General features: G+C 41.7%; 1 long non-coding RNA gene across 1 annotated transcript; it reads left to right on the plus strand.

The window, feature by feature from the left end:
• The first annotated feature begins 201 nt into the window (after positions 1 to 201).
• Positions 202 to 21,263, plus strand: LOC125403941 (uncharacterized). The gene is made up of 3 exons (XR_007233126.3): positions 202 to 402; positions 14,720 to 15,260; positions 21,130 to 21,263. It is a non-coding gene; the product is annotated as an uncharacterized LOC125403941 (long non-coding RNA).
• Positions 21,264 to 22,718: the final 1,455 nt, after the last annotated feature.

Genomic DNA, 22,718 nt, shown 5'->3' on the forward strand with positions numbered 1-22,718 from the left:
CTGAACTAGTCAAGTATCTGGAATCTGATGCTAGTTCCTTTCCAATATTGTTCTTAACTCTCATTTTCTTGACATCTACGATTTGGGTGAACAATAGACATTAGTTCCTAAGGGTGTTAAATGCCGAGGTGGACAATCAGCCATTCTTTGGGTTGTGTAGAACCTTCTAGAATGTTTGCTGCACTCGATTGAGAACATTGAAAGACTTAGTCTCCTTAATGGGCTAGTCTTACAAGTGTATCCAGTCTGCTGTGCGGCTGGGTCTAGCTTGGAATACAGCTCAGCAAAAACACCATAAACGGTTTCAGTGCAGTAGGAGATGTTTTGTAACTCGACTGCTTGCTTCTCAAGGTTAAGTACGTCTGTCAGAGGCTGGCTTTGCTTCAGAGCCATTTGCCTAAGGTAAGAACTTGACAAAGCTCAGACCCAGACCAGTAAACTTCAACCCACTCGAAACAGCTCATCTGCCCTGGGAGGACCTGAGAAGGTACCTCACCGAGCCCTTTTCTGTTAAGACAGCCAACTTTCAATCGCATGCTTCTGATTACAAACTCAAGCGTAAGGGGCGGGGGGCGTGAAGGGGTGTTAGCCTCCAGGAGGCCTGTGGTTTTATGTGTGTGAGAAAACACATTTTGCTTCAGTAGACCTTTCTCCTGCCCCCACTCTCCTGCTTCTCTCATTGCTAACAGATGCCGTTGCCAAGGCAGGAGCCAGGCAGGAATAAGAGCGTGCAGGCTCCCACTCTTGTGAGAAGCCCAGGAACTGATGAGCTGCTGCAGAGCAGGGCTGCCAAGGGCCTTGCTTTGAATTTCCAATCTGTACCCCCCACCACCACTATCCAGACCTTCAGACACTTTCTGTTCTGTGTCCTTTAAGTCTGAAAACAGCCAGATGAAAGGAAGCTGGTTCAAAGCGCTAAGGAACTGATGCGCCTTCAAGGCTAGCAAATGATCTGCGGCCTCCTTCCTCCCAGGAGTCCAGCTAAATGTTGAAAAGGAATAGTGTGTAGGGAGAGTCGCAAGCAACGTGCTCATGCGCACCTCTACCGATAGATAGCATATAACGCCCCCATGGTCCAAACCTCTCCGAGCCAGGCCAGGAAGGATACTGCCCTGGGGACCCTGATTAAGCATCTCATGACCCCTGTGCTCTTTTGTGCCCCATTCACATTCATCTAAGCACTACAACATCCTGACTTTGTACAGTGCTACACGGGAAACTCCTTCATAGCAATGAGTTTATCTAATGTCGTACCGAGTACTAATCAAGTCCGTGTTTCTGCCTAACTCCTCACCATGCTGAGCAAGGTGACTTCTGCCGATGAAGCTTACCCTAACTCCCAGGTAGGACCGCAGCTGCCACTGACTCTCTGACTCACACTCCTGACACTTTATAACAAAAGCACCAGTATCTGCCTCTGGTGTACCCATCCAGGATTCTCTCCCTTATGCTCCAGCCCAGGGCTAGAACAGTCTAGCTGTTCAGTAATTGTATGTTGGATAAATTCCGTACTGTGAACTTGGTGTCAGGGACTGTAGTTAGATCCTGCTCAGCCAACTATGTAACTTAGACTGTGCTCAATGGATGCAGTAAAAGTTGACTTCCTGGACTGAAAAGTGGCAAGGGTGGCCTTTGTACTTTCCTCTACTCCATCATTCTTATGGGGTCCATGGGAAGCCGGGTTTTAAAAGGCTATTTCAACATGCACAGCACATACATAAACCAGCATCACCATTGTGCTCTTTTATCATCTTTGATGTGGGATTCCCCTCTGTGTGCTGTGAATGCCATGGATTACTAAAGAAACTGCTTTGGACCTATAGCAAGGCAGAACTTAGCCTGGTGGGGAAAACTAAACTGAATGCTGGGAGAAGGAAGGCAGAGTCAGAAGCCATGTAGTCCTTCCTGAGACAGGCGCTGGAATTTTACCCAGTAAGCCACAGCCTCATGCCAATAATGGATTACTAGAAATGGGTTAAATTAATATGTAACAGCCAATAAGAAGCTAGAGCTAATGGGCCAAGCAGTGATTTAATCAATACAGTTTCTGTGTGGTAATTTTGGGGCTGAGCAGCAGGGAACAAACAAGTGGCCTCCTACAACACATCTCTTCTGAGGTTACTGCTATTGGGAACAGGGACCAAGGAGTGGGGGAAACCTTTTGAAGAAATCTGTTTCAATGGTTTAGCAGGTAGATCCTGTCCTTAAGTCAACTTTGTCACAATGTGGAACAGGAGACTGCTCATCTCTAAAATAGGAGATTGAAACAGTCATTCCCACGTCCTCACAAAATGTGAGCCCAGGGCTGATGTAATCTCAAGAGTTTGCAAACTCTTCCAGCAAGGAGAGGTTACCTTTCTTAAACAAGTAATCATGTGCACAAAAGTTTAAAAAGTGAATGTGGGCCTCGAAAGGAAGCCAGTATTTACTTCCTTGTAAAGCTCAAAAGCTGAATTGGTGGTTTGGCTTTTCATCATAGATGAGGCAACAGGGATTCCTGAGGAAGAACAGGGAGAAACAGGTTATTAGTAGCAATGCCAAGGACTAGGGGGAAACAGAAAAGTAGAAAAGCAAAGGAACATTAGATACATATTACAGGAATGCCTGGGCCCTGGTCAGCAAGGTCACAGCGGAAGCACAGGCTCCTAAGTCAGAGATCTGGGAGATAGTCTTGCTAGAATCACAAAGACCATCAACCATTTGGATAGAGGGATGTCCTAACAAGCCACGCTTAGTATTCCAACGCTTATTTTCTACATATGATAACAGAGTACCTGAGCCTTGGGTTTCTCTGTTATTTTCTGCTCTGGATTCTTTCAATGTCCTGAGCACACCTCAGTGTCATTGGCCTGGTAGGGTTATAACTCTTAGGGAATGAAGTTTGACCAGTCATGCAGTGAGGCAGGTGATCTTGAAGCTGCTTCATCTTACTGGCCTTCCAGACAAATCTGGTCTTTATGAGATAGCTTCTGGGTTTTTACACTAAGATCTCCTAAAAGCCGTCTTGGGGACCCACATATGTGGGGTTGACCTACAAAGTAGCCGATAGTGATAATCCGGAGAGTAAACCTGAAAACATGGACAAATATCTTAAAGATGCTCATTGTTGGAGTCGGATGAAGGAGGATGTTTGCTTCTGAGGATAAAACTCAATGAGAAGGCCCAGTGTGCTCTTCAGCCTTCAAACATAGTCTAGAGGCAGAGCTTGAGGAATTTTCATCATTAGCTATAACCTCAGATTTCAAGCACACTTATGTGAATAGTAGTTCTGGATCTCAAGCAAAAAGAAACTTCTATTCTTTAATATAAAATATTTAGTCACTCCTGCTTAGAATTTCCTGAGTCATCCCTACCACCAGTCGCAGGTCATTATCCATGCTCCTATCCGAAACACTTATATCTGCCACATCATTTATTATACGGAATAAAGCTGTGTTAACAAGCTGGATTTTCTAACAAACTATTAGTCTGTGTAAGCCATAGCTATGGCTTGTATGACTAACGTTGGTGGCCAAGCCTTTCTTAATGACCCAAGGGCTTAGCAAATCATCTGACAGTTAGCAGGCATTCTGCTAATGCTTGTGGATTGAAACATTGACCAAATTATTTAAGGATCCAGGAAAAGGAAATGTAGAAGTCCATTAACTATCCAGAATCTAAGCAGGCCAAGTACTTGGTCAAGAATCAGGAAGAAAATTTAAAGAAGGATGTTAAATAAGTATATATTTAGATTAATGGATAGAAAGTTAGGTGGATGAATGGATCAATAGATATGGAGAGAGGGAAGACGAGAGGGATCAGGCAACATTTGATGAACTTCCCGGGCACCAAAAGTGTTAAGATGTCTACGGATGCCATCTCATTCATTTCTTTGTAACTTATAACCTCGTGAAGTCACAGTATAACTAGCCTAGTTGGTTTTGTTTCTATAGTAAAGCGCCATGATCTTAAACAACTTGGGGAGGATAGGGCATGGATATATGTCACTGTGATTGGTTGGATAAAGAAGTTGGCAGGGCAATAGCTGGACAGGATAAGGTCAGGGAGATAGCCAAACAGAGAATGCTGGGAAGAAGGGTAGTCAGAGGAGTCTCAACAGACACAGAAAGAAACAAAATGAAGGTGCCTTCTTGACAGAAGGTATCACCATGTGGCACAGGGTAGATAAAAAATATGGGTTAATTTAAAATGTAAGAATTAGTTAGTAATAAGCCTGAGCTATCCACCAAGGGTTTATTATTAATAGTAAGTCTCCATGTCAGTTATTTGGGAACTGGTAGACAGGAAAGGAAAATCCACCTACAATAAAGTTTATTTGACTTGCAGTTAGAGTCCTTCATCAAGGCAAGTCAACTTAGAGGCTCAAGTAGGGCCCTGGAGACAAACACTAAAGCAGACACCAGGAAGGAAAGTTGTTTACTGGCTCACTTCCATTGCTTGTCCAAACTCTTTTCTTCCACAACCCAAGAACAGTGTGCAAAGGTGCTACTGCCCACATGAACACAGCCCTCCCGTGTCATTAATCAAGAAAATGCCCCTATGTACATACCCATGGGCCGATCTACTAGAGTCGGTTCCGTGACTGTTCCCAGGGATTTGGCTTATGTCTAGTTGACAAAAACTAGACATCCCAATACCCAGTAGCTTCAGTTTAGGATGTAAGGGAATCTCTATTGAAGAGACTTTTCATATCTGTAACTCTATGAATTATTAATACTCACTAACTTGCATTGAAGATGATGGAATGGATTTTACCAGAGTATATGATTCACAAAGGCAAATTCTATTGTAGGAGGCCTCATTTCTTTAGGCCTGGCAGATTGCTGCCCTATATCTGTCTTTATGAGACTTCAATGAGCCCCAAGGGCAATTGGAAGACGTTAAGAGCAAGGAAAGGTAGCTCTCACATAAACAAAAGTGTGTGGTGGTTGTGAATTTGGGTTGAAGTGGTGGCCAGTAGGCCACAAACTCTCCTCTGTCTTGTAAAGGGAGATATAGGTATGTAAAAGTTTTGCCAGTTGGACCACATGGGCTCTTTTCTACCAGAATCCTTTAGGAAGGCAGTTCTGAGGGTAGCTGAGATGGCTAAGAGCCAACCTCGAGCTGTGTGTGGCCCCCCTGGAACATACTTATTATATTTGACAAGGAAGCCTGTGGCACTTGGGTGCCAGGGTCTCCAGTGGTAATCCAGACAGGAACCGGGCAATTGTGAGGAACTGAGAATGATTAGCTTTAAAAGTGGATATATTAGTTGTCTCCTGTCTTAAAAATGCTCTCACAGAGGGAATGACAATTTTGGATTTCTGCAGCTAGCTTAGAAACCAGCACAAAAATACTATTATATTTGGTGAATGGCAGCAAAGTCTACATAGTTTAGTATCACGGTATTTAATATTTTGATTGAAACATGACCTACAGTATGAGAACTGGGGCAACTGCAATCATATTGCATATTAAATACATAACATTTTAACTTTATAATTGTTAATGTTTTATATTGAATGCAACATATCTACTAAATATGTACTTAATTATAATGTAATCATAATTATATTATTTATTGTAGTATAGAAATGTTTGTATATTAATATATTGGTATATGGAGGTATATTTGCAAAAATTAAGATTGTTGTTTGTTTATAGTTGCATGCTACACCTTAAATTCATAGTTTTATAAACAAAATCGCAGCCTCATTGTAATTGGAATATGACAGAATTCAGGACATCCCTGTGCATAATTCTTCCCAAGCACCCTGTAATACCCCGTTCACCCAAGCAATTCAGCCATAGAGCCGGTTCATTGTCAGTAAGGAGCGCAACTGTCAGTCCCACTGTTTGAACTGTTCTTCTCTTCTCTTGAATGTGTCAAACTATCATGAATGTAGGTTATTCTTTACCCATAGCTCTTCTTATCTCAGCAATCAGTGCCTTCCCCTGGCATATAAAAAAAAAGTACTCAGGGAGATGATTTAGGAAGAGAAGCAAGCTTGGAAACAATTGTAGTGAAGTTATTCCTTTGTTTCCAAAGCTTTTATGCAGAAAGTTCTTCCTTGCTACCGGTCCCACACACTAAAATCAGCCTCCCTTCAGAGGTAAGGAATAGCTTGAAGCAAATTTTTGTTGACATAAATTCCACATTGCCTGGTGCTTTGTTTGCTTCACACATAATTCACATTTTTGTATCTTATATGTATTTTTCATAGCCCTTTCTAAAGCAATGTCCTGGCTTCATCTAGGGCTCCCCATCAGGGGTCAAGTTTTCTGCAGATAACTGGGCTAGGGGTGTTGACGGAACACTCAGCAGGATGGAGCTGACATTCTAGAAACTAAATTCCTGCAACACAGACTTTAAAATTCATCTCAGATCAGACCGTAAAGAAAACATAAAAATGGACAATGGTTCAGGTAGCCCAGATCTAAGGGTGCAACAAAAAATGAAAGTAGCTTCTTGTCTATTATGTTCTGAAGGAGTTTTCACAAAAACAGTTGTAGAGAAAGGGGGCAAAAACCGTTAGCTTTTGTTGACTCAGGTAGGCTCCACAGACAAGAAGCAGAAGCAGGGGACCACACTGGAACCACTAGACATTTGTAAACTGGGTGGCTTGTCACATCCCCTTAAACCTTTCAGGAAATAGCCTGAAAGTAAAATCCCATTTTTTAACCCCAACTTCAGAATACAAGAAATAAACTTCTGAACATAGATTATATATATGACAAATTTTGTGGCAAGAACTGACTTTATAGATGTCTAAAATGAAAGCCTAACATTCTACATCATGCAAGACTCTGCTCTGCAACAGTTCCCAACAGCACTGATGCTTCATGGTAGAATGCTCTCCCTCTCGAAAGGTGTCCCATGACCTTATTCAACAACCTATAACCAAATTCCTCCCAACGCTACTACCAAACACTCCCCTTTATCTTTCATGCTTGAGTATAGATAGGCTTCAAAGCCATAAGGAAAAACTCTTCACCACTTCTGTTAACCAGAGGTGGATTATATGACAGTTATAAGACTAGGTTTTAATTCTTTCTGTCCTAGATTCACTTAATATTGGGCAAGTACCTCAAGTTTCCTGCTCTCAATTCAATAGGAGAATAGGCTCAAGATGCCTGTCTATACCAAACTCAGATTTGCCTTTGTGATGGGTGGTACCACTGTAGAAACATGGCAAAGGAGCATTGATCGTGAAGCAGAGACATGATGCATTGGTGTGGCTATTCAATGCCAAGCATGTGACATATGTGAGCCTTTTGACCTCTGTCTAACTAGTCCTTCCTTTTCTACAATATCCTCCATAACACTTGCCTAGTGGCATTTCATTATTGCTTTAAAGAACAATTAGAAATGAGTGCCTTCTCATCAGGGCAGCTGCTGATGCAATTCCAGTGTAAGATTGGACAAACGCTAGTGCTTAATAAAAACCTGTGCCCTAATTCACATTTGTATTTGATAGGTGAGGGTCGGTGGGCCAAGATAAGCCAGGTCAATCAGGGATTTACCATTTGAAAGGATACCTGGAGGATAAAGGCCATAGAAAGTGAGAGGGATGGGCTTTGAGCTGCAGGAGACAGATCTGGGATATGGGAAAGGATATGAATGTTATCTGCTGTGGATGACTTGGAGGAACCAGAATGATGAACGAAGAAGACCCTTGGGCTCTAGAAGATGCTTCGTGGCTCTCTATGCGGTGCTGGTAGAATGAGGCTCCATTGAGGCTGCTATGGAAAGGCCTGCAATACTGAGGCTGAGTTGGACAGGCTGAAGGAGGTGAGCCACCCACCCAGAATAGGGTCCAGTTGAGATCATCAGTTGCTCCTATGAATCTGGAACCAAGAAACGGAGGGGCTCTTCAGAAGATAGAATACAGAACCCCGAAAGTTACTTCCTTCACCCATTTTTAATTTTCCAATCTTACCCGTCATTCATATCCAAGCTCAAACCTAACCTTGGGTCTTGACTCTAATGAGCTCATTCCTTTCTAAAGATTCTATGGGAAGTTTGAACAGTGACAATCCATTAGTTGCAAGAAAAAAAAAGAAAAAAAATGTGACCTGGATAACTGAACCCTTAGAAGCCTAAAGTAATGCCATGGAATGTTTACAGAATTATATGGTGTGTTGTTCCTTTAGCAGTCTAGTATCCGAGAGTATGCCAACCGTTTTACAAAAGGAGCCCCTGTCCGTCCTTGGTTTTGCAGCTCTGGAGCTTGGCTCTTGGTCCTGCTTACATGTCTGAAGCAGTGATCACTGTCCTTTGGGCAGTGACTTTGTCCCATCTCTTAGTCTCCCTCCGTTTCTCTCCTGACAGCTCTTCAACCCTTATATAATCCCCTTCCACACTTGTGTGCCTTTGAGAAAGCGACTGTGCATGTCCGTGGACACTCTGTGCCATGGAGAAAAGTTCTGCCGTAGTAACCCTACCATCCTTAGAGTAGTATGCCAGTCAGGTCAAAAGTCTAACTCTACCCTTAAAGAGATGAGGCATAGAGATGAACACCTTTACTCCCAGCACTAGAGACGTATAGGCAAGATGATCAGGATTCCAAGGCTAGTCTCAGCTACACAGTAATTCTGAGGCAAGCCTAGGCAACATAATATATTATCTCAAAAGGAAAAGAAAAGACCTGTGGAACGTATTTGTGATTTATCATCTGAGCTGAGCCTGAGCTGCACATTTGTTATTCTAGCACTGTGGATGCCAAACTTGGGAGTTCAAGGCAAGCATGAAAAGCATAGCAAGAAACTATTTCACAAAAACAAAAAGGAAAGAGGGAGGGTGAGGATGAAGAGGAGGAGGAACAGAAGTCCACATTAAATCTTTCAGAGGAATAAGCAGAGTGATGCCAGCTATGGGTAACTGGCAAACCTCCATGAGTCTTCACAATGAATCACACACGTGGAAGTGGCTTGGTACATAGCCATTAAACATGACCCATAGCAATCGGTACACTGATGCTCCCAAAAGGAAGAGTGAATAGAGTAGACTTTAGAGAAGTCTAATGGTGGACACTTTTATACTAGGCAGAATGTTCCCCTCAAATACCAGCCTCCCCCACACAACAAAATATGAAGCATGTGCTACTGTCCTTGAACCCGTGGCCTGAGTTTTACATGATAAAAAACATGCCCGGTACTTTGCTGTGCTCAGCAGAATGGAAGCCTGCTGATGTGACATAAAGAGAAGTTACCTTGCTGATCGCTCTTCCATCGACTGTGCACAGTGACCAGACAACCCCCGAGGTGCACCGTGGAAACAGTTGAAGTCCATTCTGCTATGGAAGAAATTTGTATGCCATGTTTTGGGGATGGCTTTGAAAATGCCATTCTCAGCCATGGGTCATCCAGCTGCTATTTACTGCAGTCACCCACATTCTGTGAATCTGTTCCCACATTCCAAACTCTAAACAGCGACAACATTCAACCCTCCCCTGCTCACTTTTCCATAGGCAACCCAGATACACCTCATATGTAAATTCATCTTTATATATTCAAGCTCCTCTTTCTGTCCCTTCCTGTAATGTTTATTTATTAAATGACTTCTTGTACCTGCACATGTGTTCATTATGGTAATGGGAGTTAGATAACTCTTGCTTTCCCCCATTTCACTATGAGCAAAATGAACACAGAGAAGTTCAGTTATTTAACAGAAGTCACACAGGTCACAAGGAAAAAAGCTAGATTAAAATTCATACTTTCAGAAGCTAAGCTCAATGCTTTTTTTGTTAAGCCACATGGTTTAACAAGTTACAGTGATATTTATTAACTAATGAATATGAAAAATACTTATGCATTGTGGGTCTCATTTAAGGACAGGGTTTATGGTTGTATACCTGACTTTTTAAACTCATCAATCTATACTTATTTAAGTATTTACATATGGAAATATGCTGCTCTCATTTTATATGTCGTCAGTTGCCATTTTGTATTTTGCCAGTTAATTTATACACCACCCATTTCTGACAGTGTCTCTCATTGGCCATTGGAATCAAAACCTTTCCTATGCAGCTTCTTTCCAACATAAATAAGCATTGCTATTCCCCTCTACAGGTTGCATTTCACAGAAGAGACTGGGAACCTTAGTGTTGGCGATGCACACATACTAACAATTCAGGGGGATTTAAAAGGCTCTTTCAAGCCCCACTGAGCATCAATTTGGAACTTGGTAAAAATGTAGCCTGTAGTTACAAGTAACACTCACCATCTTGGGAAAGGGCTGAGTTCCCAGCAAATTACAGCTAGAAATTATGCAGGTGGCATATTTGAATCTTTCTTTCAATCAGGTTTGACGTGGATGTAGGAATAAGTTGCTATTCCCTGGCCCAGTCATCTGGCCAACCATCTAGTGGGTTTGGATATGTGCAGTTTGGGCCCGAAAAGTCCAGTGTCCAATAAAAACAAGAGCTTAACATGGAAGACCTCGACACAAAGTAGCGTAAACTTACTCCCTGTTCCAGTAAAGACATAGGAAAGAATTCCTCTCTGTGTAACACTAAGGAAATGTGATGACATATTGGGTCTCACACTGAATCCGTGAAAGCAGAAGTTTTTGCAAAGGCTAAAATGCACTACTTGGATTCCTTTCCCAGCAGCGAATGCTAGCATTGCACAACAGGTGAGTCTTAGAAACCCGAGTGGATCAGCGGGAGACGTCATCTGGCCGAGAACAGGGATGCGTGGGTTGCTTCTCAAAGTTCACACCAGAGAAGTACGCAACCTAGTTTAGGCGTCCACACTGTATCTGCCTGTTGTGAATTAAGTTTGAAATATCTTCTCCTGACGTGTGGCATTTCACCTTGTGCTCCTTCTCTGTGCTTGCCCATCTGTTTTGAGGCAGCTTGGCACCAGCAACTGATTCGTCTTGGAAATTTTCTGGTTGAACCGGTCATCGGTGCACATTAATCTCAGCAAAATTGCAGGTGGAAGCCCACGTCAAGTGTCCCGCTTACTGCCTTGCGAGTGTCCTCATCACAAGTACTATAACAGTGGAGTTTACTTCCCTCCAGGGACCTCCTTGATTTCTGCATGTCCCCAGCCCCCCATCCTACTTCTGGGATAAGAGCCCTTGGCTTGTTTGCATATTTCGGGCTGTTCAGGCTCCTGTTTAGCATTTGTTTTTCTTGGCATTTCAAAGCATTATGCTCATTTTTATTACACCCTTGACAGACCAAATCCTAGAGCCAGCAAGCCACAAAGAAACAAACACTTACAATTTATAGAAGTTCAGATTATATTTTCCGTGGGGTCTAGAAGTTTCATCACCTGGTAAAATACTTCAGGCTGGACAGTAGCTTCCAGTGTACTTATGTGACCTCAAAATCTCCTCTGATGTTTCTCTCAGTCACTTTCTGCTCTTTCTGTCCTTGCCTCTCCATACACAAATACTCAAAAGTGATCCACACATAGTAACACAAACAAGCAAATACAAGCATACAACCATATACAGATGCACACAAGCACACACACACACACACACACACACACACACACACACACACACACCACACACACACACACCCCAGACCCCTAAACTAAAATTAAACTCTGGTGTGGATCCATGTTAACTTCAGAACGCAAACATGAACCTAGCTATTTTAGCACTAAACTCAACTGTTACTTTTAAAGTCAGGGAAAGACATGGAGTCACAGTCATTTCAAAACAGACAATAAATAAATTTCCCTTAAAACCTTAATCTTCTGGGGGGGGGGATCTTTGGGCTCAGATACACACATATTCTCTCACCAAACGTCTTAGTTTCCAACTCTCATCTGGCCTGGCTGTTGAGGCTCCTCCCACAGTTCACTGTCAAGCATCCAGAAGTTAAGCACCTTCAGAGCACCAATGTTGGATGACGCCTATGCATAAAACTGTGCATCTCAGAAGTGTATGAAACAGAATCTTTGTTCTTAAGAGAATGAATCTAGTGAAGAGATAAAATCTGACAGTTGGAGCAATTAATACAGCATGCTGCCCTCTGATAAGAACTCATAATCTTGGTGCGCATCTACCCATCTCTCTCTCCCTCTCTCTCTCTCTCTCCCTCCCTCCCTCCCTCCCTCTCTCTCTCTCTCTCTCTCCCTGCCTTTCCTTTCCCCTTCCCCTCCATAATCCTCCAAATAAATATTTCAATCTCACTCAAAAAAAAAAAAAGAACTCATAATCTTAATACATGAATCATATTCCATTGGTCCTCACAGTGAAGCCACAGAGGAAAGAAAGTGACATACAGACAGAGATGTGAAAGGAATTTCTGGGATTTGGGTAGCATGTTCTTCTGTAATCAGGGTGCATGTGGTTATTTCTAACAGTGTTTTAAAGTTTACATGCAATTAATTCTATGTTCCCACATGATCAAAACCAAGTCAATGTGAACCTAACATATAATAAACATTACAAGTAAAACAGGAAACTTAGAGACCTTGAACAGTATCCTCAAGGCAGTGCAAGTGACTTGAGTCCCTCAGTTGCTAGGCTTATATTTTTGAACCTCAAACAACACTATTCAATGTACCTTCTTAATGGTACATCCTGATTTAAAAATGGAAACTGCTATCTCTTGCCCAGAAATTAAATTCTATCTTCTCCAAAGTTGCCTTTAAGGTCTGAACTTTCATCTGTGATCACTAACTGCAGAATATCTTTGGATGGGACTTGGAATAAACAATTCACGCTCTGGAACATAGGCAGGCCTCATCCTGCCTGCTGATGGCCCAAATAAGCTGAAAACAGGAAATTTTTCTGAGCAATAGAGACTTCTCCAAGAACTTGGCCTAAGACCATCTTCTGATCTTAAGTATCTTGCCTGTTGGTTCTCTAAACAGAACTGTACGTTCAGCTCTCCTGCATCTTCCTCCTATTGACCACCACTGTAAACTTTGGACTCAGCAGCCTCTAAAACAACATGAATTAAATTCTACTCATACATTTTTCTCTATATACAATTATAAAGAATTTGCTTCTCTGGAGGACACTGGTAAAACCCATCCATGACAACATAAGTTACCCAGAAGCCCAGAATCTGAGAGCAACACACTGACTTCCTCACAGCAGGTACAGCATCCCAGATCCCTCTGCATCAGACCTGTTCCCAGGATGCAGTAAGGACTCTGCCTGCCTTGAAGGCTTTTTTGGAGAGAGATGTTCTTTGAAGCGTATTGGCATGGTTGTCAATAGAATTCAGTTGCTTGAGCAATGCTGGGAGATGGAACTTGGTCATCCCTGGCTGTCAGTCACAGGACATCTCATTTTAGAGTTCCATGATCCTTTCTTTAGGGCAGGTGGTTATGTGGTAGTTTGTACACAGAACAAGTCCACAGAAAGAGTCAGAGAGAGGGAGCCAGCAAGAATTAATCCACAGAATTTAGGAGACAATCATGGAGGGCGCATCTCCTCACTTTTGCTATGTTCTTCTTGTCAGAAGAAGGTTCCTGTGTCCATTGTGTCCTTGAGGAGGGATAGTGACACACGGGCATTAATACCAGGGGGTAGCAATGATCTTTGGGAGCCAATCAAAAGCTGCTTATTCTACCCATCCAACAGAATCTCCCCCTTTTTTCTAAGAATGCTCAAGTCAACCTGGAGAACCCCAGCTTGGCTCTATATCCACCTTGACTTGAAGATACCCTGCTTGTTCCCACACTCAGCACAACCTCACGAACCCCGACTTTGGCATTAAGCATGCTTATCCCATTTACTGGCTGGAGTTCTCCCTACAGGCCTGTTCTTTTTTTCTCTCTACTGAAACATTTCTGTAACCATGGATAATGTTTAAAAAGATTTCTATAAGCTTCATTTTATAACATATGAGTGTTTCCTGAGCAATATTATCTTTAACTTCAGAAGATGCATGAGCTCAACTTGTATCACTAGTCACTAGTATCATTAGAGAAAACACACCTAGTTTTCTCAAAGACTTCCTGCTCAGAAGCCTTGGCAGTCATGTGGGTGGCAGTCAGGTCTTGCAGGACAGCTGGACACTGAACAATGGCTATCTTTATCAAAAGTTAAAAACTGTTAAAACCATAGTGGCAGAAACAGAAATATAAGTTAATTCAAAGGGAAACATTTTTTCCCTTGAGGCAATCACTGGTGGTTTTGGCTCCTGGTTTCTGTTTCAGAAAGCATTTGTTGTATTTATTTCCTTACTGCCTTTTGGGTTGTTTTTTTCTGTTTTTTTTTTTCAGGGTGTTTGAGATAGGGTTTCTCTATGTCACAGTCTTGCTCTCCTGGAACTCACTTTGTAGATAAAGCTGGACTCGAACTCATGGAGATCTGCCTGCCTCTGTCTCCTAAGTATTGGTATTAAAGGTGTATGTCACTACTGCCTGGTTAACTGCCTTCTTTCTATTCCATTGAGGTCAGTTCCATTTCAAAGATTTATTTAAGGCTGGTTTTCTGTCATGCCACCTTCTCATGGACGTATTTATCTTTCTGAGTAAAACAAAAACTTAAAAACCAACAATTAAATGGCCCTAGACTAACACAAGTGAAACAGAGTCAGAGCTACATGCCTGTTTGAAAACAGTTTTCTTTGACCTAATAGAGAAAGGGGAAAACAAAGACATAAGCCTATACATTTTCACATTCTGAGTCATGAGACTTTAAAAATAGCACACGGAACTAAGTTCATTATGATATAGTTAATGTTATTACTAATTCCTCACTTCCTAATATTGGTTTTCTTATTTATCAATTGCTCTACTGTTGTTTGATTTCCAGATGGGCATTGTGTCTGAGAACAGCATCAGCAATAACCATGATATAAAAGCTTAAAAACCAAGTTCCAAGGGAAGAGAATGACATATATGCAGAGATCAACTTTTAATTTATATTTTTAAAAGAATGTATTGAGTCAAGAGGAGAATTCAACAGCACAGTCACAGGGAAGACCACTGCTAACGTGGTTACTTCAGCCTCAGAAAAGTTAGAGATTAATATTTTGGCAAGAACCATGTCTTTGGAGATACTAAAAGAAATGACCACAAAGATAGCAAGAATAGCCACAAAAAGTAGTAACTCACGTTGCTTTGGAAGCCTTCCTCAGGGATGAGCTAGCACGGGCATCAGAGGATCGGGAAGAAGGAATAACTACGGAAGGGGGAAAGTCACTCCCATTAATCAATGGCCAAGGCCACTGTGTTCAGTCACCAGTGTAAACGAGGGGCAAGACAATCACATGTAAGAGGGACAGTCGCAGTCACTGGTGTTCACTCCTATGTGCTTGTGCGCCCTCTCTCCTGCCTGTGTAAATCATCCAGAGGTAGGATTGGGAGACCACATGACTAATAAGAGTACTAGGAAAAAGTTTATGGAAGCTTTTTGAAATATCATTCTGTCTTAGTTTTGTTGTTCGTTTAGGTGTTTTGTTTTGTTTTAGAATGTACATTTTCATCTGCTTTTGCTATTTGGTTCCCCTCTTCCCTTGGAAAATCCTCTCAAATACCCCGCTTTGCTCTGTGTTGAATTCACGGCTTCTTTTTTGAATTGCTGTTGTTGTGTGCTCTTAACCACATAAAGGGAACCACACACAGACTGAGCAAGTTATATTTCTGTAATTGTTTTCTAGGCTAACCATTTCACATCTGATAACAGATTGCTCTACTCTTCCCTGGGGACAGCGATTTCTCCTGCTCTCAATGTTCCTTATTTCCCTATAGTTCTCTGTCTTGGGCAGGAAGCTGAAGCAACTTCAACTTCCTTCAATTGATGAATGGAAAATGAAGATGTGGTAAATATACACTATATAACCCTATTAAACTGTAAGAAAAAAATGAAATATGCACGTAAATGGATGGAACTAGAAAATATCATATTTAGTGAGATAACCCATACCCAGAAATATAAATGCCCAATGTTCTGTCTTTGGAGGCTCTTAATTCCAAATCTTCAGATGATTTGGAAAAAAACAAGTTTGTTTTTGAAGCAAGCTCTCATTATGCAAAGACCTAGCTGGCCTGAAACTTTCAGGTTGGCCTCAAACACACAAAGATCTGCCTGCCTCTGCCTCCCAAATAGGATTAAAGGCACATTCTACCACGTCTAGCTTGTCTTAGTTTTAAAAGCCTCTTGGTTCTAATATCATTGAATTTATCACAAAACCATTGTGCAACAAAGAAACATCTCTGTGTATATTAGAGTTGCTAATATTCTTCCCAGGGTAAATTGAAAACTGAGAAAACTATAGCAGCAAGACAACGGATAAGAGGGACCAAGGAAAAACAAATACCTCACCTCTGTCTTTCCTCAACCTCGGCCTCCCACTAACCAGTTTGTATTGTTTCCATTCACATTTGTTTTATCTTAGGAGAACTATAAAATAAGACCGGCATACTAAAATAGAATAGGGATCTTTGAGAAATTGCAAGTGGTTCTTTGTATACTGGGTTTTGATGAGGAGAGAATTGGAATAGTAGCTATAAAAATACAGAAAGAGAAAAAGCTTAGCAGCTTCATTCCTGCAGTTCCTGGGATATCTGACAAGCCTTGGATAAGTGTTTGCTTGTGCTGGGTGGGTGGTGTGTGAAGAACCGGGAACTAGATGATGAATGTAGTAAGACTAGTTGAATATCATTGGTTAAGATTTCCAGTTAGAGATACTTGCTTTTAATTCCACAAAATATGGCTACAGTTTAAACTTTTTTTTATTATTATGCTTTTCCAAATTAAGATCTAGTTACTGCTAAAACAAAAGAGGTCTTCAGCATATTATACTCAGTATAGTGGTGGGAGGGCTATGTACAATCACCAGCATTAGAAGACACCAAGGTGCTAACCGTGATTTATTATTAAGTGTCTTATATGACCCTGGCACGTATTTATCGTTAAGTGTCTTGTATGACCCTGGCACATATTTATCGTTAAGTGTCTTGTATGATCCTGACACATATTTATCGTTAATTATCTTGTATGACTCTGGCACATATTTATCGTCATGTATTGTATGATCCTGGCACATATTTATCGTCAAGTGTCTTGTATGATCCTTATACAATGATGAGCACTTAACACAAACTTTTCTTTTTATTGAATGCATACAAAAAAAAAACACAACAGAGAAAACTGCTGGTTATGTTCTCATTTCACAGACGGGAAAACTCTCAAGATGGGCCAAATAAATGGTTTTGTAGAGTATTCCCAGTTGAGGAGTGCAGAATGAAGCTCCAGAAACAGGCTCCCTCTAGCTAAGCCCTCCTACCAACACTCTGGGGAAGAACAGAATCGGAGTGCCAAGCATCAACATCATGCCACTAAGACGAGAGATGCAAACAGTCCTCGATACTTTAGAAAATTAAATAAAGGTTCCCATGGGGACAGATACGTGGGATAATATTTCACTCTTTTGCTCACTGCAGCAAATCTGCAGATGGGATGCGTGTGGGGCTCAGACTTTCACTGACAGCATGTTAAGAAACCACACAGGGTGAGCCGTTTCCCTCCCAACCATGAGCACAAGGGCTCTTGGGGGCAATCAGTGGTCCTCTCGTTCTGTCACATGGAGTAGTGGTTCTCTGGGTGACATTTCCACCAGTCCACAGACATGCAAGGAAAATACAAACCATATGCTATAGATATAGATAAACCCTTGATTGGCATTTCCTCAGTTTGTCTTCTTCCTACAGTATTTGGTGGTGAGCCAACTTTGTTTTTTTCCATGTAGGAAAATGGAAAAAAAAAAGGATACCCACCATTTGATTTGAGATGTTCTTATTCTTCATAATAAAATGCTATTCATTTGGGGAGGCTGAAGAGCTCATTCTATGGGTAAAGCATTTTTTGAGCAATAAATGAAGACCTAAGCTTGGATTTCTACCACCCAGAGAAAAAACAGGGCATGGTGGCACAAAACTAGAACCCCTGCCCCCCGAGTGTTGGGGGACAGAGACAGGCAGACATTGGGGGTCTCACCCAACTAAACAGTCAATATCTGGTCTCAAAGAAATGATGTGGAGAGAAACACAAGAAGATACTCAACATTGACCTCTGCCACCCACACACACATGCATATGTAAACATGGACCCATTTCACAGTGTCAAATTTTTAAAAATATGTAGTTACTTTCCATGTTGTACAGGGATTATGAAAAGTCTTAACCACCATTAACTTATGGAAAATGGCATTCTCATTAATAAGTTAGTCACTATTATAAATTTAAAAATGGCTAAGATTCTCCCTTTGGCTGCATGTCCACATAACACAGACTCAACACTGTAACTATTCACCTCCCATTCTCAGGCAAAGTTGTCTGACCTCCTGTTTGGCTCTGCCTGGTCTTGCGCCTTGGCAATACAGGGATGGAACTATTCCATTGTGTTCCAGGCCCTTGATTCCTTTCTCTGACTTTGCCTCTTGAAGCCTGCAGCTACCATACAAACAAACCCAGGCTATCCTATAGAAGAGAAGAAACCTTGTGTCTAGATGCTTCACAATATCCCACCCTTAGGGCTAAGTCCATGCAAAGTCATTAACTTGTAGACTTCCGGGTTAAGGAAATGGATGCTGGCTGAAGTTTCTAAGTTCTAAGGAAAGATGTCACATTGGATGCTTCGCTGACATGGGGACATCCATAGGAGCTGCATTGAAATACGGAATGACAGGAGAATCTCTCACATGTGCAAACTGACATTCAACTCACAGTGATTCCTTAAGATGCCATTCTGTGTAAAGGGGAGCCAAGCAATCACATCTGGTGATCTTATTTTTCAGGGGATCTGTGTGCCTGGACGTTGAGGGGATTAGTAACCGCCCTCACCTACTCATTGCCAGAATAAGTCTAGAAAACTCCAATCGAGAACAGTCCTCCAGAATGGCCCAAGATGGTTCACATGAACCTACCCCCACAGCAATAAACAGATGAATCTATGATACTCCACACAGCACTAAAAGCTGCCTACACAAAGAATAATTCTAAGAGGTGATTTTAATGATCCCCGTGGAAAAATAGAGAGCTTGTTCCTCTTGTTCCATTCTGTTGTATTTTAAGCTAGAAAAGCTCCAAACTAGCAAGACTGAAGTTAGGAGATAAGAGTCCAGAAAACATGGGTGCTGCTCTTGATTTAGCTAAATAGCACCCTTCACACAGTCTTCTTTCTCACTATTCTCGTCTTCCTTATTTGTGAAGTTACAGTGCTGGGGAGAGAGAGAGAGAGAGGGAGGGAGGGGAGGGGAGGGGAGGGGAGGGGAGGGGAGGGGAGGGGAGGAGAGGAGAGGAGAGAGGGAGGAGAGGAGAGAGGGAGGAGAGAGAGAGAGGAGAGAGAGAAACAGGGGGAAAGAGAAAATACGTAACTTATCTGTGTGATGTGCATATGGAAGGCAGAGTTCCTCTCCAGTGTTGTTCCTCGGCAGCTCTCTAAGGTGCTTTAGAGGAAGGGTCTTTCACTGGCCTGGAGCTCACTAACTCATCTAGGATGATCAGCCAGCAAGCACCAGGGATTGTCTATTTCCTCCAGTTCTGAGGCTACAAGTACATGCCACCACACTCAGTTTGGTCTGTTGTTGTTTGGGTTTTGCTTTTGTTTGGTTTCATTTTTAATGTGACTTTTAGGCTTGAAGCAAGAAGCCAACATGCACGTGCAGTGAACGCTTTACCAGCTGAGCTGTCTCCCAAGCAGACTCGGGAAACTTCAAGGTCCTCGTTCCTGCAGCAACATCCCAGGCCCTTAATCTGGTCATTCTAAATGTTTGGAAATAAGGCCTCAAAGATAAATGCATTAAAACTCTCTGGAGACTGAGGTCCGGGTATCTACTTAGGAAAGTCTGGTGTGCTGTTTTGCCAGAATCCAAACAAAAGAAAATTTGGTTTACAGGTGTTATTGTTATGGATTCTGGTAGGTCATTCTAGAAATAAGCCTTGGCCATCTTTTATTTTCCCGGAGGTTGCTTTTGTGTACATCAAGCTTGTGCATTTCTGTGATCGTTAAATGTATTCTGTGACTTGGATTGAAGTGTATTCAGGGATCCACATGAAAATAAAACCAGACGCACTGTAACCACTATTGTGATATTTATCACTGATGGCGCTCACATGACTCTGGAGCTCCATAAAACCCTGGAGGGGTTACCTTCACTTAATGGTGTCCCTTCCCTTATACTCGCCAGCTACTTCTTATTGCAAACAGCTGTTTGGGAACGGAAAAACGTTTGCTATTTCCAAGGGACTCTGTTGGCTCTCCAAGCCCTCTACTCATTGCTGTTAACAAATGTTTAAGCTTAATCAAATTGCTCATTCTAAACAAAGAGCCAATCTCACATTCTGAGTCACAGATTCATGAGACCTACTATGCACCTGAAAGAGAATAAAAGGAGCCAGGGTTCAAGAGCACAGGCACACACACAAGGGGAATTGTGCAGCTCTGATGTGTTCAGGGCAGTCTTGTGATGTTTCTGCTACCCTAGCTCATGCCTACCCTCTCCAGCTTCTAAGGGTACCAGCCGATGTTCCTTCTAATGAAGGCTTCCCTGAGCTGGGTTAGCATGTTCCTCCAAAATAACCCAGCGAAACTACATTAGTACCAAAGTAAGGGAGGAAAATAAGCATCATATAAACTTTATTAGCACTCTTTACTATGAAATAAACTAGACTTACACTTCTTTTGGAGGGGAAAATGATGAACACAAGAAAACATACCGTATTTTTACTTACTAACGTGCACTTGTAAAGCGCGCGGCATGCTGTTTTACAGGCAGTAGCATATAAAATACTTTTTCCAGATGTGGATTCATAATTCTCCAAAGACTATAATAGTTATCATAAGATTTATGGAGGATAATTTATTAATCACATTTTTTTTTCCGTTTGGAGATCTGCTTGGTAAGATGAAAGCAAACTTTAAAAACACCATTTTAACCAAATGTAGATGGCATACTATCAAGTTACTCCTTTTGTTCAAATTATTTTTAATGACTTTATTTGCTTTATTGCTTACACGAGTCAGGACCAACTTGGTGGTAATGATCTCTTCAGGAAATCTCTTAACATTTTTTTTAAAAGTAAAATAGCATGGAGCTATTTTAAAAACTAAATGAACTGAACTGTGTAAGTTAATTACTGTTCGTTTATTTGAGGGACATATGAGCTACAAAAACTTGGTTTTGCTTTCTTTCCCCCCTTTCTGTTTATTTCTTTTTGTAGGTTTAGAGAAGAAAATGCCTTTCGAAACTGTAGCTTACTGAACGTACCTGCAGCTTCTTCAGCAGAAATGTAGAAGCCTACTTGTGTCTGAGGTGCCATAAGTAACACATTGTTAAATAAAGTACATGTTTCAAACACAGGGCCCTTTAATCTCGTCTGGATTATTAAAAACACACAGCTGTGCTGAATCCATATTGAGGACCCCCAGTCACGTGATAAGTAAAACAGTCCAAATGGCTCATTTTTGTCATCGCTTTATCTGAAGCCAGTGTTGGCTGAAGCTGAACACCGCTGCGCAGGGGCTAGGGTGGGGAAAAGCAACTCTCCACTTCAGGGAAACTCTCTGGTCCTCAGACAAGGCTGGTCCCTTCACATCCCCGCTTTCAAACTCCTCAGTGTACCGGCAGAGGAGTCTTCATTAGACGGCGTGGTCTGGACAGTAACGAATGAACAGACAGCCCGTAAACTTTCTTTGCTTTTCTGCCCAGACTCCTGCAGCAACTATCAAAGGTTGCTAGTCTGCAGTAACTGGACAATAATGCTGTTCAAAGTTACCATCATCCATACATAGCTAGGGTTCAACCTGCTTATAAATGAGAGAGCTCTCCCACAAGAGTGGATAATGTCATCAGCATTTTAGACTGATGGTGGTAGGAGACCATAATATAAGACACAGGCATGGCGACACATGGCCACTTCTGCTCAGAAAAGACTGGGGCTATGATCACTTCATGTGGGCTCAACTGTGATGGATATAAAACTGTAGGGAATCCAGAGGAAAGCGCTGGAGAATTTCCAGTTGTTCTTAATTACTAGTACAAGTGTACATTTTCTTGGAATGCAGTGTGATGCTACAGTACACATATATTATATAAACATTGACTCACTAGATATACCTAGACTATCCATAATCAAGCTTGTCATTGCTTTGTCATGGGAGTACTTGAAAGTATCTAGCTGCTTTGACTTCTACAATACAGTTAACAATAATCCTCTATGCAGTAGAACACCCACACGAACTGCTATGCTGTTGCAGCTTCACGGTACCTGTTAAACAATCCTTTCCCATCACTTTCTCATGTCTTCTCTCCCCAGCTGTAATAACCACCACTGTGCTCACTAAGTCTATGAGTGGAGCTTGCTTAGATCTCGCATAGAAAGGAAACTACATGGGCTTTGTTTTTTGTTTGTTTGTCTTTTGCACCTGGCTTATTTTGCTTCCTATTTGACCTCCAGTTGTATCATGTTCTTAACATAGATCAAAGTTTCATCCTCTCATGGCTGAATGGCATTTGTCTGTGTGTGTGCTCTTAATTCTGATTACTGCAAACAATGTTGTGATAAATAGGGGATCTCTCTAATATACTAGTTCTCTTCCTGTGGATCCAGGCTCAGAACTGGGATTGCTTGGTTGGGTAGAAATTCTATTTTTAATGTATGAACAAGCCCTCATACTGTGTTCCATAATGGCTACCCCATTTTAATCCCTATCAATAGAGCATACTCATTCCTGTTTCTCCACACTTTTGTTAGAATTTGCCATGTTTGGTATGATTTTGGTAGATCAAATTTTAAATTTTAAATATGGT

Source organism: Myodes glareolus, chromosome 6, assembly GCF_982192425.1.
Source record: "Myodes glareolus chromosome 6, mMyoGla1.1, whole genome shotgun sequence".
NCBI lineage: Eukaryota > Metazoa > Chordata > Mammalia > Rodentia > Cricetidae > Myodes > Myodes glareolus.